Below are 14,385 nucleotides of genomic sequence, written 5' to 3'. Positions count from 1 at the left end.
AATAGTGTATGTGTGTTTGAATAATTCAATCCCATTTTAAGAAATAAAATTCCTAAAAACCAAAAGAATGAAAACTCCCTTCTGTATGTATACAATTTTTTTCCCTACCAGAAAAAGAAAAAGTGGCAGGTTGGGGGATGATGGCTGACTCAGTCACTGCAGCACACAACTCCTATTCTAGGGCTTGTGAATGTAAGCCTCACATTGGGCATAGAGGCTACTTAAAAAAAAAAAAAAATCAAGATTATGCTTACCTAAGATGCTACAATACACTATTCTATATATTTTTTTTTTAAGATTTTATTTATTTATTCATGAGAGACACAGAGAGAGAGGCAGAGACACAGGCAGAGGGAGAAGCAGGCTCCTCGCAGGAAGCCTGATGTGGGTCTTAATCCCAGGACCCCGGAATCACATCCTAAGCCAAAGGCAGATGCTCAACCCCTAAACCAACCCCCCCAGGCATCCCTATTGTATACATTCTTATGTTGTCTAACTATCTCACAATGAAGCACTCCTGGGTGGCTCAGTGGTTGGGCGTCCCCCCTCGGCTCGGGCAGTGATCCCTGGATCCAGGATCAGGTCCCCATCGGGCTCTCTGCGGGGAGCCTGCTTCTCCTCTGCCTGTGTCTCTGCCTCTCTCTCTGTCTTTCATGAATAGATAAATAAATCTTTAAAAATACATAAATAAATACATAAATATCTCACAATGAGTATGAGGTTTCAAAAAAGTATTTTAAAAAACTATGGTTTAATGACAAACTTTAAGACAATGTGTTATGCAGACCCATAGATTATGAATATTTTACAATATTTAAAATAGCCTACAATGTCAGGAATAAAGAAAACACATTTTCAAGAAAATTACCATTTTTAAAAATCTACCAGTGATTTGCTAACGTCATCTCAGATAAAGAAAACAGTTTTTCCCTTCAAAGTACTTATACTCATCCCTGGGTGGCTCAGCGGTTTAGCGCCTGCCTTTGGCCCAGGGCCTGATCCTGGGGTCCAAGGGTCGAGTTCCACATAAGGATCCCTGCGTGGAGCCTGCTTCTCCCTCTACCTGTGTCTCTGCCTCTCTCTCTCTGTGTCTCTCATGAATAAATAATTAAAATCTTTAAAAAAAAAAAAAAAAGGTACTTATACTCATTAACAGATGCATGACTCAAGGCAGGTAGTCTGCCCTAATAATTCCATCATCTTTTATTCACCTATATTTGTCACAGGCATGTGTGAAGAATTAAGATAATCAATACAGCTGACATACAAAGTAGTCATCTAGATTCTTTCAAATAAGATCACACTTTAACAAGTACAAATTTTACTTAGCTAAATTTGCATACTCTACTCCAATGGACCAAATTCTATTCAATTTAGGCACAAATTCAGGAATTCATTAGCTACCACCTAAAATTTACTCAAGCTTTTCTTATCAGTAGCTGCTGCTAAATTATTTTTTAAAGGTTACTTTCTTTTAGAATAAAATTTAAATTAGTAAGTTTGATAAAAACAGAAAACATGAAAAAAAAGTATTTTGGCTAACAAGAAAAAAAAGTAAGTTACTATGTACTTCAAGATTTTAATTGGCCAAACAGGAAATTATGTTGTTTTTTTAAAAGTCTTGGTTCCCAGGCAGCCCGGGTGGCTCAGCGGTTTGGCGCTACCTTCAGCCCAGGGCATGATCCTGGAGTCACAGGATCGAGTCCCATGTCGGGCTCCCTGCATGGAGCCTGCTTCTCCCTCTGCCTGTGTCTCTGCCTCTCTCTCTCCTCTCTGTGTATTCTCATGAATAAATAAATAAATAAAATCTTTAATAAATAAATAGATAGATAGATAGTCTTGGTTCCCTTTTATAAACGAATGTCATTCCATTTTGTTATAAAGAGGATTTCACAGTGGCTAATTAGAACATACTTAATAAAGCAAAATAATACAAATAAAAGATAAAAAGAAAAGCAATAAAGATCTAAATAGAACTAGGAAGCAAACCATTAAAATTCACAATAGTAAGTATTTAATGTTGGTAACCTTTGGTCTATTTCATCCTTTGATATATTCTTCTTGTGCCTTTTCATCTACTTCTATAATTTATCCCCAAAAATACCTATTCAACTACAAAAAGTATTTGCGTAAGAATGTTTAATACCGGGACACCTGGGTGGCTCAGTGGCTAGGAGCCTGCCTTTGGCTCAGGTCCTGATCCCAGGATCCGGGATCGAGTTCCACATCAGGCTCCCTGCAAGGACCCTGCTTCTCCCTCTGCCTATGTCTCTTGCCTCTCTCTCTCTCTTTCTCATGAATAAATAAATAAATCTCTTTAAAAAAAAAAAAGAGAGAGAGAGAAAGAGAGAGGTAATATCTCCTAACAAGAGTAAGTGGAAATAACCAAGATTAGAGGGAATTGAGTAGGGGGATCCCTGGGTGGCTCAGCGGTTTAGCGCCTGCCTTCGGCCAACAGCATAATCCTGAAGTCCTGGGATCGAGTCCCACATCGGGCTCCCTGCATGGAGCCTGCTTCTCTCTCTGTATCTTTCATTAATAAATAAATAAAATCTTTAAAAAAAAAAAAGAGGGAATTGAGTAAAAGTAAGTTAAGGAACATCCGTAATAAAGAATTCTTAAAAAAAAAAAAAAAAAAAGAATTCTAATCATTTCAAAAAAATACGATACATATGTATTATTGATATAGAGAACTGTTCTAGCATATTAAGGAAACTTAATTACGGAAACTATATATGTTAAGCATTATTTCACTTAAATATATATTGACATGTATTACATATATAAACTATACATTAAGGAAACAATAAAACACATACATAATGCAATCCAATTTTAGTTAAAATTTAAAATGTTAAATAGGCATAGAAAATAATCAACAGGGTTAACTGAGGAGGATGATAACCACATGGGAATTTTACTTATCAATGTATTTTATTTTTTTATTTGAAAGAGAATGAGCAGGGGGAAAGACAGAAGAAGCAGATCCCTGCTGAGCAGAGAGCCCAATTCTGGGCTTGATGCCAGGACTCTGAGATCATGATGCAAGCCAAAGGCAGATACTTAACCGACTGAGCCACCCAAGCAATCCCCAATGTATTTCAATAACGTACAAAATACATCTGTGGCTTTTTTAGTACAAAGTAAGTAAAACTCACAATACTAAACATTTATTAAATATACAAAATAGGGGGACCTGAGTGGCTCAGTCAGTTGAGTGGCTGCCTTCAGCTCAGGTCATAATCTCAGTGTCCTAGGGTCCTGCCCTGTGTCCTACAGGGCTCCTTACACAGTAGGGAGTCTGCTTATCCCTCTCCCTCTGCCCTTACCTTCGCTTCTGCACACGCTCTCTCTCTCAAATAAATCAGATCTTTTAAAAAAATAAAGATATAAAATATTTTTAAGGTAGCAACTAAAGGGCAGCCTGGGTGGCTCAACAGTTTAGCACCGCCTTCAGCCCAGGGAGTGATCCTGGGGTCCCGGAATCAAGTCCCACATCAGGCTCCCTGCATGGAGACTGCTTCTCCCTCTACCTGTGTCTCTCTGCCTTTCTCTCTCCTCTCTCAGTCTCTCATGAATAAATAAATAAAATCTCAAAAAAAATTGCAATTAAAAAAAAAAAGCAACTAAACCAGAAAATGAAACAATTTCTTGGGCTGAGAGATGATTCTGATATTCCAAATAAAGGCCGAAATATCTATGAGCAATCTTTTAGAGATAATATCCCTTCCCTCAAAAATTGTAGCATCTGCTTGAAACATTTTTATATATGAAATAGGGCACTCCAGGAATAAAAGCACCTTGGTATATTGGGGTAGTTGACAAGTTTAAAAACAAAAATGAGATTCATTTGTGCCTAATTAGTATAAAGTAAAATCTCTTTATATCAGCCCATAAATTTTGATGAAATACATTATAATAAATATGCCATTTTATTTTTTTAAGATTTATTTATTCATTTAGAGACACACAGAGAGGCAGAGACACAGAGGGAGCCCAATGTGGGACTCCATCCCCAGACCTGGGCTCAACCGTTAAGCCACCCAGGCATCCCAAAATACAACATTTTAGAAGACAAAGAATGGGTGCCGGCTTTACAAAATTCCACCAAGAGCCATCTGTATCGGCCTAGGCTTATTTCTCACCAGCTTTTTATCTCCTGAGCCTTGAAAAACAGGGTTCTCAAACTGCAAATCCTGTATACAGATATCAACACAAGAAGAGCTTAAACAAGTATTGATAAACACTGTAACCTTTCGTGTAAGTCTTTAGAAAATGATTTTTGTTTTCTACTGGCTAGACTAAACGATAGCGGTTTTTTTTCTTTTTTTTTTTCTTTTTTTTGAGTACCAACTATGTGCCAGATACTATACTCGGTATTTTGTAGAGAGGATTTCATTTAATCCACAGAACAACTTGAGAGGTACCATTAAAACGCCTCTTACAGACAAGGAAACTGAAATTCAAAAACACTGAGAAGCATCTGCATGGCTCAGTCAGTTGAGTATCCAACTCAGGTCAGGATCTCAGGGTCATGGAATCTAGCTCCACATTAGGTTCCACACTCCAGAGTCTACTTGAGATTCTTGTTCCCTCTCCCTCTGCCCTTCCCGCTTGTGCTCAGTCTCTCTCTCTCTCTCAAATAAATAAATCTTTTTTAAAAATAAAATTAAGAGGGCAGCCCTGGTGGCGCAGCGGTTTAGTGCCACCTGCAGGCCGGGGTGTGATCCTGGAGACCTGGGATGGAGTCCCACATTGGGCTCCCTGCATGGGGCATGCTTCTCCCTCTGCCTCTGTCTCTGCCTCTCTCTCTCTCTCTCTCGCTCTGTCTCTCATGAATAAATGAAAAATAAAATCTTTTTAAAAAATAAATAATAAAATTAAGAGAATTGCCAAAAATCACATGATTATAAATGAAAGAACCAGAACCTAGGTATCTTCAACTCTACAGTTTTGCTCCTTTTTTCTAAGTGTTCATGACCAACATCTCTTAAAGCACCTACTATACTTTATGCCTCATATTCTATCAAATTAATGCATTTGCAGCAAAACTGTAAGTATACATTGTGATGTGAATTGAGGGAAATATATTCAAACTTGAATGGTAAGATCACAATAAAACTATTCCAGTATCTAGTATTCAATACTATAGCTAAAGTTTGGTTACATAACAGGTCTTCAAACCAAAACCTAGGCAATTTCATGACATTCTGAAAGAATACTAAAAATTATAGTATATAAAAGGTAAACATAAAGTTTTAAAAGTTAGGCATACAAATCGGAAAGGTGATGTTATTTTTATTTTTTTAAGACTTTTTATTGATTTATTTGACAGAAAGAGGGAATGAGCAGGGGGAGCAGCAGGCAGAGGGAGAGAGAGAGAAGCAGGCTGCCTTGGGGCTTGATCCCAGGACCCTGGGACCATGACCTGAGCCAAAGGCAGATGCTTAACCAGAGAGCCACCCAGGTGCCCCGATATAATTTCTAAATAATAGGTTAAAATGATCTAAGAGATGAAGACAATAGCTGTCATCCAATAACATGACCATGAGAAAAATAATCTCAAGTTTTTTATCTCAACTAGAAAGCCTGAAAGTATAATGCAATAATGGTAATCCAAAATAAGCTTCAATTCTTCAAAAGCTAACAAATCCCCGAAATACTATTTTATAAATTTTAGGATTTCCACTTCACAAGCTATTTGTGAGGAGAAGTTATGGATCTAAAATCACAATTAAAATATATTTGAGGGGGGGATCCCTGGGTGGCGCAGCGGTTTGGCGCCTGCCTTTGGCCCAGGGCGCGATCCTGGAGACCCGGGATCGAATCCCACATCGGGCTCCCGGTGCATGGAGCCTGCTTCTCCCTCTGCCTGTGTCTCTGCCTCTCTCTCTCTCTCTCTCTCTGTGACAATCATAAATAAATAAAAATTAAAAAAAAAATATATATATATATATATATTTGAGGGGATCCCTGGGTGACTCAGCGGTTTGGCGCCTGCCTTTGGCCCAGGGCGCGATCCTGGAGTCCCGGGATCAAGTCCCGCGTAGGGCTCCCAGCATGGAGCCTGCTTCTCCCTCTGCCTGTGTCTCTGCCTCTCTCTCTCTTGCTCTATCATAAATAAATAAATAAATAATCTTTAAAAAATAAAATAAAATATATTTTAAAAATACAGTGCAGGAGAAATTACACAAAACATACATTGTATGCAAATACATAAACATGCAAATACATAATTCATGCAAACATAAATTATCCTAAGAGAATTATCATGAATTATCCTAAGAGAAATGATTTCCAGTTTCATTAGCAATACTTTCCTTTTAAAAATTATTCTAAGAGGGCCAGCCCAGGTGGCTCAGCGGTTTAGCTTCTGCCTTCAGCCCAGGGTGTGATCCTGGGGACCTGGGATCGAGTCCCACGTCAAGTCCCCAGAGGGAGCCTGCTTCTCCCTCTGCCTATGTCTCTGCCTCTCTCTCTCTGTGTCTCTCATGAATAAATAAATTTTAAAAAACTTGGGGGGCCTGGGTGGCTCAGTGGGTTAAGTGTCAGCCTTCAGCTCAGGTCATGATCCCAGTGTCACTGGATCAAGCCTCACGTCAGGCTCCCTGCACAGCAGGGGTTCTGCTTCTCCCTCTCTCTCTGCCCTTGACTTGTGCTTGCTTTCTCTCTCAAATAAATGGATAAAATATTTTTAATAAATAAATAAATAAATAAATCTAAGAGGTGTGCTGGGTGGCTCAGTTGGTTGAGCAACCAACTCTTGATTTTGGCTCAGATCATGATCTCAGGGTTCAGAGACTGAACCCCGTTTCAGGCTCTGTATGAAGCAGAGTCTGCTTGTGATTCTCTCTCTCCCTCTCCTTTTGCCCCCTATCCCCCACTCTCACACATGCTTTCTCTCAAACAAATAAGTAATTTTTAAAAATTATTTCAAGAGGAACACTTGGTGGCTCAGTGGTTGAGTGTCTGCCTTTGGCTCGGGTCATGATCCTAGAGTCCCCCAATCGAGTCCCACCTACACCAGGCTCCCTGCGTGGAGCCTGCTTCTCCCTCTGCCTATGTCTCTGTCTCTCTTGAATAAATAAATAAAATATTTTTAAAAAGACTTATTCCAAGAGAAAATAAAGGCATAAATACAGTGAACCGTCCCTAAGTGTCAGGCCCCACTCGCCCCACTCACAAACCTGAAGACAACATTCAATTATGGAGAGGCCTATTACCCAGCTGCAAGAAATCCAACTCCCCAGCTAACTACTGATCTACCTCATCATTCATAAATATGAATGGAAACTACCAATCACCAGACATCAAGAAAGTAAAGAACTGAGGCGCCTGGCTACCTCAGTCAGGAGAGTATGCAACTCTTGATCTCAAGATCATGAGTTTGAGCCCCCTACTCAAAAATATAGAAAACTGAATACATTGCAAACTTGTTAACATGAATTACCTTGAGAAATGGTTTCCACTTTCACTGGGGGTTGAGATTACTGAAAAATAAATTAATAAAAAAAAAAAAGTAAAGAACCAAGAAGAAAAAACATAACGCAGCAGAGAAATGGCTGTTTACCTTGGGAAAGTGACCTCACCTTTTTGTGGCCCAATATCCTCATATGTAAAAAGGGGTAATTATAGGCTATAGTACCCCAGATGGTTGTGAGGATTAAATGAGGTCATGCATAAAAAGTGCTTAAAATTGTACCTGGCACTTTGTGTAATAGAGTAATATAGCAATGGTTATTACTGTTATTATATGTTTTCCTTAAAAATATGAAATTAGGGCAGCCCCGGTGGCGCAGCGGTTTAGCGCTGCCTGCAGCCTAGGACGTGATCCTGGAAACCCTGGATCGAGTCCCACATCAGGCTCCCTGCATGGAGCCTGCTTCTCCCTCTGCCTGAGTTTCTCCCCCTCCCTCTCTCTCTCTCTCTCTCTCTCTGTGTGTATGTCTCTATGAATAAATAAATAAATAATCTTTAAAAAAAAAAACGAGATTATACTGCACATGCTAGTGACTGCTTTGTCATGTATCTTATAAATCTTTGCCATATTGATACATGCTGATAATTCTGTTGTGTAGTTGTACCACCATTTATTTAACTTTTTTGCTATTGATGGGAATTAGTTTAATTTTTAGGGGTTTTTTTCTTTTTCTTTTTTTTTTTTTTTGCATTAAAATTTTTAGTGCCTTTCCTTGGACATATGTGTATTTAGTAGGATGGAAGTCCTGTAAGTTGAAGGGTATGTAAATAAAACGTAACAAAAATTTAATTCTTTTTAATATCCAAGAACTTTTGCTTTCTCATTCTCTTTTTTGGTAGCAGTTGTATTCTATTTTATGATTAAAATATTATTTTGAATACTTCCCTTGGTACTAATTAGAAATTTTTTAAAAATGTTTCCTGCACCATGGGATCTGGGACTATGATCTACAGCATTCTAAATTCCCCAAGATCACACTTCACATTTCAGCAGTCAGGATCCAAACCACAAAGTACATCCACCTCCAGAGACCATTCTCTAAAAATTTCACCTCTTTCCTTCTCCTCCACCCTCTTTCCGTTCCCCTCTTCCTCTGTATTTATAAATGCATACAAAAAGGTCTATAAGAACAGACACACCAAACTGTCAACGGTGATAACTTATAATGATGGTAGTGGAAATGAGTTTTTAATATTTTTAAGTATGTAACATAAATACATAAAATGGTATGATTTATATTCTTTATACTATACATGTACACATGCATTATTTTACTAAGTTTTGAACCTCACTTAAGATTTCAGTAAATAAAAAAAAAAAAAAAAAAAAAAGGATTTCAGTAAATACATGAGCCTAGGATATGAGCAGATAATTTTCAAATCAGGAAATAAAAGCTAACATGGGAGAAAAAACTAAATCTTACAAGTAATAAAAAAATGCAAATTAAAATTGTATTATCATTTCATTTATCAAATTAACAAAAACTGAAAAACTAGAATATTTAATGCTGGTAAAAATACAGCTATATACATCAATTATCCTAATGTTCACACCTGCTAACCCAGTAATTTTTACTTTATCAAGGAAATATCTGCTATACTGAAAAATGTTATACACAAAGTTGTTAGTACTATTTTTAAGTAAAAAAATTGTTAACTTAATAATCCAATGATATGGATTGTTTTAAGTATAGTGTAGCACAGCCACATATAGAAATATTATGAAGTCATTAAAGCACTCCAAATATTTCCTGAAATGGGAACAGATCAATGTTAAAAAAATAATAAAACTATTTACAGAATGATTAATGGCTATGCTAATACATGTACATAGATACATGAACACATGCATACATAAATATGTACATATACACGCAAAAATTCCTTCAAGAAAATAAATAAAAATATTAACCACAGTTATCAATGGATGGTAGAGTTATAATATTTTTCCTGTGTGTTATTACAATGATCACATGGCTGTTCTGCAGAAGGGAACTTTTTTTTTTCTAAAGCAGAAAAGCCTTTTTTCTCATTATATTAAGAGAGTAATGAATGAAGTACTGTGTCACCGTCCATCCGGATATACCACATCTCACTGGTTGCGAGGCAGCATATCCTAGTGGTCCTGATCATACCAATCTCTGGTCACAAGTAGAAAAGACAGAAACTCAAGCACAAACATACCCCATCCAAAGGGCAGCGCATTCACTCTAGGAAGTGGCTTAAGCAGCACACGCAGCAACTTCAATTCTATATTCAAACCATTCTCCATCTCTCACCTCAACCTTCTAGGTTGACTTTGGATGTGGATAGTATTCCTCACAGGAGCTGGGCATGGAGGCAGGCCTTTTTAATCCTCTATTATACACCACCCACTTTGTATCTGAGGGAAATGGTTTTCATTCAGTAAATTCACCCAAGTCAGAAAGCACTGTCATGCTGGACACTTCTCTGTCATCAACTGACACAGACAGGTAAGCCTTGCTGCTTTCTGAAAATAGCCAATCTTGCTCAGCAAATAATAGCATATGCTAAGATTTCTTACTTCTACAGAGAAAGGATGGTTCTCCTGCTAAGACTATAAATTCTAACCCCATCCCCCAATGGCAGAATCTGCAACACAGTAACTCTTTCACAAGAAAAACCCAATTCTCAGGGCAACAACCTTTAAGAGAATCCTGACCCAGATCCCATTCCCCAGGTTCCCCAGCCTGCTCCTTCCTGCGTCATGGCTGGAACCACAGCAGTTAACTCCGGGTACTATGCCTGCCACTTGTGGCAGCAGCAGCCATTTTTGGCTCAACACTGCTACAGCCCCAAATGAAAGCAAGGACAGCAAGAACAAGATGGCAAAGGACTTTAAAGAGCAAAACTTTAAACAAATAACAGGCATCCTAAGAAAATGTTGCATCAGTTTGCCTCATGGTTAAAAAGATTTCCCCCCCTTTTAATGATAACTCTTTTAAAGTAGTTTAAACCATGTCTCTTGGTGTCATGCCAACAAATCTGGGGAGCTGGGCACTAGTATTGCTATTATGGTAAAACAAAGATTAATCAGAATCCTTGAAGCACACAATTCATAATTCCTTTTTACTTAACTGTTAACCAAAAACGTGCCCTCTCTCTCCCTTGATTCCCAGTTGAAAATCTAAAAATGCATTTTAAATCCTCTCTACTCTTAATATAATTTCATTTTTTTTTGCTGAATGCAGAACTTACAAGGAGTCACATTTTAACTTAGTTTCATTTCTGAAAATAGAAATAGCTTTATTTTCCTGATTACAAAAATGATACCTGGAGGGGCTTTATGTTTTGTTTTTTTAAGTAGGCCCCATATCTGTCCAACATGGGGTCTGAACTCATAACCCTGAAATTAATGGTTAAAGAAAATAAAAATCCCTCAATCTCATCAGCAAACAGAAATAATCCAATGAACACTGTTGTTTAACCAAGCACTTTAAAATTATTTTTAAGGTAAAATTTGATCAGATGTGCTATTTTTAACTGGCTTCCACAAAATAAATGCGGACTTATTTTTATCTTTTTTTATGTAGGCTCCACCCCGAACATGGGGCTAGAACTGATGACCCTGAGATCAAGAGATGTTACATCCTCTACTGCCTGAATCAGCCAAGTTACTCTGAACTTTTTTAATGTTCTGCAACATTTTTAAGGGATATATAATATTTCAGTGCATATACAACCCATAATTTCCCCCCAAGCCCCATTACTAGGGCCTTAGCCTATTTAAAGATGTCCACTATTGGGAATCCCTGGGTGGCTCAGCAGTTTAGCGCCTGCCTTTGACCCAGGGCATGATCCTGGAGTCCCTGGATGAGGTCCCACATCAGGCTCCCTGCATGGAGCCTGCTTCTCCCTCTGCCTGTGTCTCTGCCTCTCTCTCCCTCTCTCTGTCTCCTATGAATAGATAAATAAAATCCTTAAAAAAAAAAAAAAAAGTATGTCCACTATTATAAATGGTGTGACAACAATTAGAATTTTATTTAAACACCAACTTTAGAAGTACAAGTCTACAAAACCAGATGGTATAACAAAAACAAAATGGTTAATTTCAAGATAATCCTTGGATATATGTCGAAATATTCCTTAGAACGTTAATAAAACTGGGTGGCTCAGCGGTTTAGCACTGCCTTCAGTCCGGGCCATGATCCTGAAGACCCAGAATCGAGTTCTGTGTCAGGATCCCTGCATGGCGCCTGTTTCTCCCTCTGCCTGTGTCTCTGCCTCTCTTTCTTTCTCTTTCTCTCTGTCTCATGAGTAAATAAATAAAATCTTTAAAAAAAAGAAAAAAAAAGGACGTTAACAAAATTGAACATGGGGCACTTGGGTGGCTCAGTCAGTTAAGCATCTGTCTTCAGCTTAGGTCATGAAATGGAGGTCTTGGGATTGAGCCCTGTGTCAAGCTCCCTGCTCAGCAGCAGGGAGCTTGCTTCTCCCCCTCCCTCTGCTGCTCCCCATTTGTGCTCACTCTCTCTCAAATAAATAAAATCCTTTAAAAAAAAAACAAAAAAAACCAATAAACACCGAACTGTCTCATCCACCCCTCCTACTTAGGAAAAGAGATTAATTTTAGTCTCTGTCTCACCCCAGATACTGGTTTAGTAAATGACACTAAGTTCAAACAAGACAGTAGCAAAATCTGGGGAAGGACTGAAAGCAATGCCATGAGGTAAAACCCATCTGGGACTCTAATAGGACATTTCTGAGGTCCATCTTCAGATTGGAGGATGGGGAAATTAAAGGTTCAGAAGAGGTTCTAAAGACTCTCAGATCTGTAAGTAACAGAGAACCAAACACTACTCAGAGTAGTCATGCTTAAAAGTATAACTACACATTCTGCAAGAGATTGCTTTGGGTTAACAAATTTATTTGAAAAGACTATTTCTGGTTCTGTATTCCTTAGATGAAATTAGTCAAGCCTGCTAACACTAGGAAAAGGAACCAGGACAATAAAACTCCCTCTCTTCAGGGTGTTCAACGTGGAGCTTCTTTATGAAAATAAAGTTCACTTCCTTCTAACCCAAAGACTAGTTCCTAATTCAACTTCAATCACCTTTCCACCATTCATTAGTGCTCATGGTATCTACCACCATGAGTTCAAGAACTGCCCCCAAAGCCTTTCTCATGAGGTAAGTAGTGATATTAACTGATGTGATTTTATACTATTGCATAATGAAATAAATCCACAGTTGAAAAATCTGCATAACTTAATGAACCATTATTCTTCAAATGACCAATGCATGGCGAAAAACCACACACAGGTAAAAAGGTCTATTCAAAGTGCCATCAGACCAATACATTTAACTGCATGAAAAGTTCATGGACATGGTTTCAGGTTCCAAACTGAAACAAACCTTTAAGAAATCACTCTAGGGCACCTGTGTGGCTCAGTTGGTTAAATATCTGCCTTTGGCTCAGGTCATGAGCCCAGAGTCCTGGGATCAGCCTCCCCATATAGGGGGCTGGTGCTCAGTGGGGAGCCTGTTTCTCCCTATCAATCCTCCTGCTGTGCTGTCAAATAAATAAACAAAATCTGGGAAAAAAAAGGAAAAAAAAGAAACAACACCCTAATTCTGGTGTAGAAATAAAGAGTATCCACAATAATCTAAGAATAACATTAAAACACACCTCTTCTTCCCAGTTCCTTATCTTAGACAGGATTTCGTTCAAACAAAATGTAGAGCAGAATGCAGAAGTAGATGTGAGAATCCAGTTATCTTCCACTAGGCTAGACATTAAAGAGATTTGCAAGAATAATGCTACCACTTTGTTTCGAAAGTTATTTTTCACTTGTCAAACTTTATGCTAACATAATGCATTTGTTATTACTATTTAATGGAATGAATATTTTTAATTTTGTTTCAATAACTAAATATCAGGCAGCCCGGGTGGCTCAGCGGTTTAGCGCCACCTTTAGTCCAGGGCGGGCCTGATCCTGGAGACCCGGGATCGAGTCTCATGTCGGGCTTCCTGCACAGAGCCTGCTTTTTCCCTCTGCCTAGGTCTCTGTCTCTCATGAATAAATAAATCTTAAAAAAAAAATCCTAAATGACCAGGGTACCTGGCTGGCTCAGTCAAAAACCTTTGATTTAAGGGTTGTGAGTTCAAGCCCCATACTGCGTAACATCACTTAAAATCTTTTTTTTTTAAGATTTTATTTATTTATTCATGAGGGACACAGAGAGGCAGACACACAGGCAGAGGGAAAAGCAGGTTCCCCGAAGGGAGCCTGATATGGGACTCAATGCCTGGACCCCAGGATCATGACCTGAGCAGAAGGCAGATGCTCAATCACTGAGCAACTCAGGTGCCTGAGATTATTTAAAATCTTAAAAAAAAAGAAAAAAAAAAAAAACTAAATCACTGCTGTAAGAGCTCGCATAAATTTATATAAGCCTCCTTCACAATGTATCAGCTGAATCAGTTTATATACTTAATAAGTTGGGGGCAGCCCAGGTGGCTCAGCAGGTTTAGCGCTGCCTTAAGCCCAGGGTATGATCCTGGAGACCCAGGATCGAGTCCCACGTCAGGCTCCCTGCATGGAGCCTGCTTCTCCCTCTATCTGTCTATGCCTCTCTCTCTCTCTCTCTCTCTCTCTCTCTCTCACTCTGTCTCTCATGAATAAATAAATAAAATCTTTAAAAAATAAAAATTAAAAAAATGAATTGGCTCCTAAATGTTCTCCACTTCTCTCACATATCTGTTTCCTAACTAGATTGGAAAGTTAACAGGGGCAATGCCACTTTCTTTTTACTTCTTCACGCAGTCCTCCTGAAGTCTGTAGCAGGAATTAAATGTATGCTGCCCTTGGCGGGATGAGCACTGGGTGTTATATGTTGGCAAATTGAACTCCAAAAAAAAAAAATTTTTAATTAATTAAAAAAC

The 14,385-nt window shown here is 38.4% G+C and overlaps 1 protein-coding gene and 1 long non-coding RNA gene across 9 annotated transcripts in view; one reads left to right on the top strand and one right to left on the bottom strand.

Annotated features, from left to right (window-relative positions):
* The window catches only part of LOC119870447, a 32,387-nt gene extending 21,032 nt beyond the window's left edge, over positions 1-11,355 (top strand). The window contains exon 3 of the long non-coding RNA XR_005356071.1: positions 11,034-11,355. This is a non-coding gene — a long non-coding RNA (uncharacterized LOC119870447). The remainder of the gene's footprint in view (positions 1-11,033) is intronic.
* EIF4G3 (eukaryotic translation initiation factor 4 gamma 3) overlaps positions 1-14,385 on the bottom strand; it is a 330,614-nt gene that overhangs the window by 296,867 nt on the left and 19,362 nt on the right. The gene's annotated exons all lie outside the window — the stretch shown is intronic.

This window comes from Canis lupus, chromosome 2 (assembly GCF_011100685.1).
Source record: "Canis lupus familiaris isolate Mischka breed German Shepherd chromosome 2, alternate assembly UU_Cfam_GSD_1.0, whole genome shotgun sequence".
Classification (NCBI taxonomy): Eukaryota; Metazoa; Chordata; class Mammalia; order Carnivora; family Canidae; genus Canis; species Canis lupus.
This window is presented reverse-complemented; position numbering and strand designations above follow the sequence as displayed.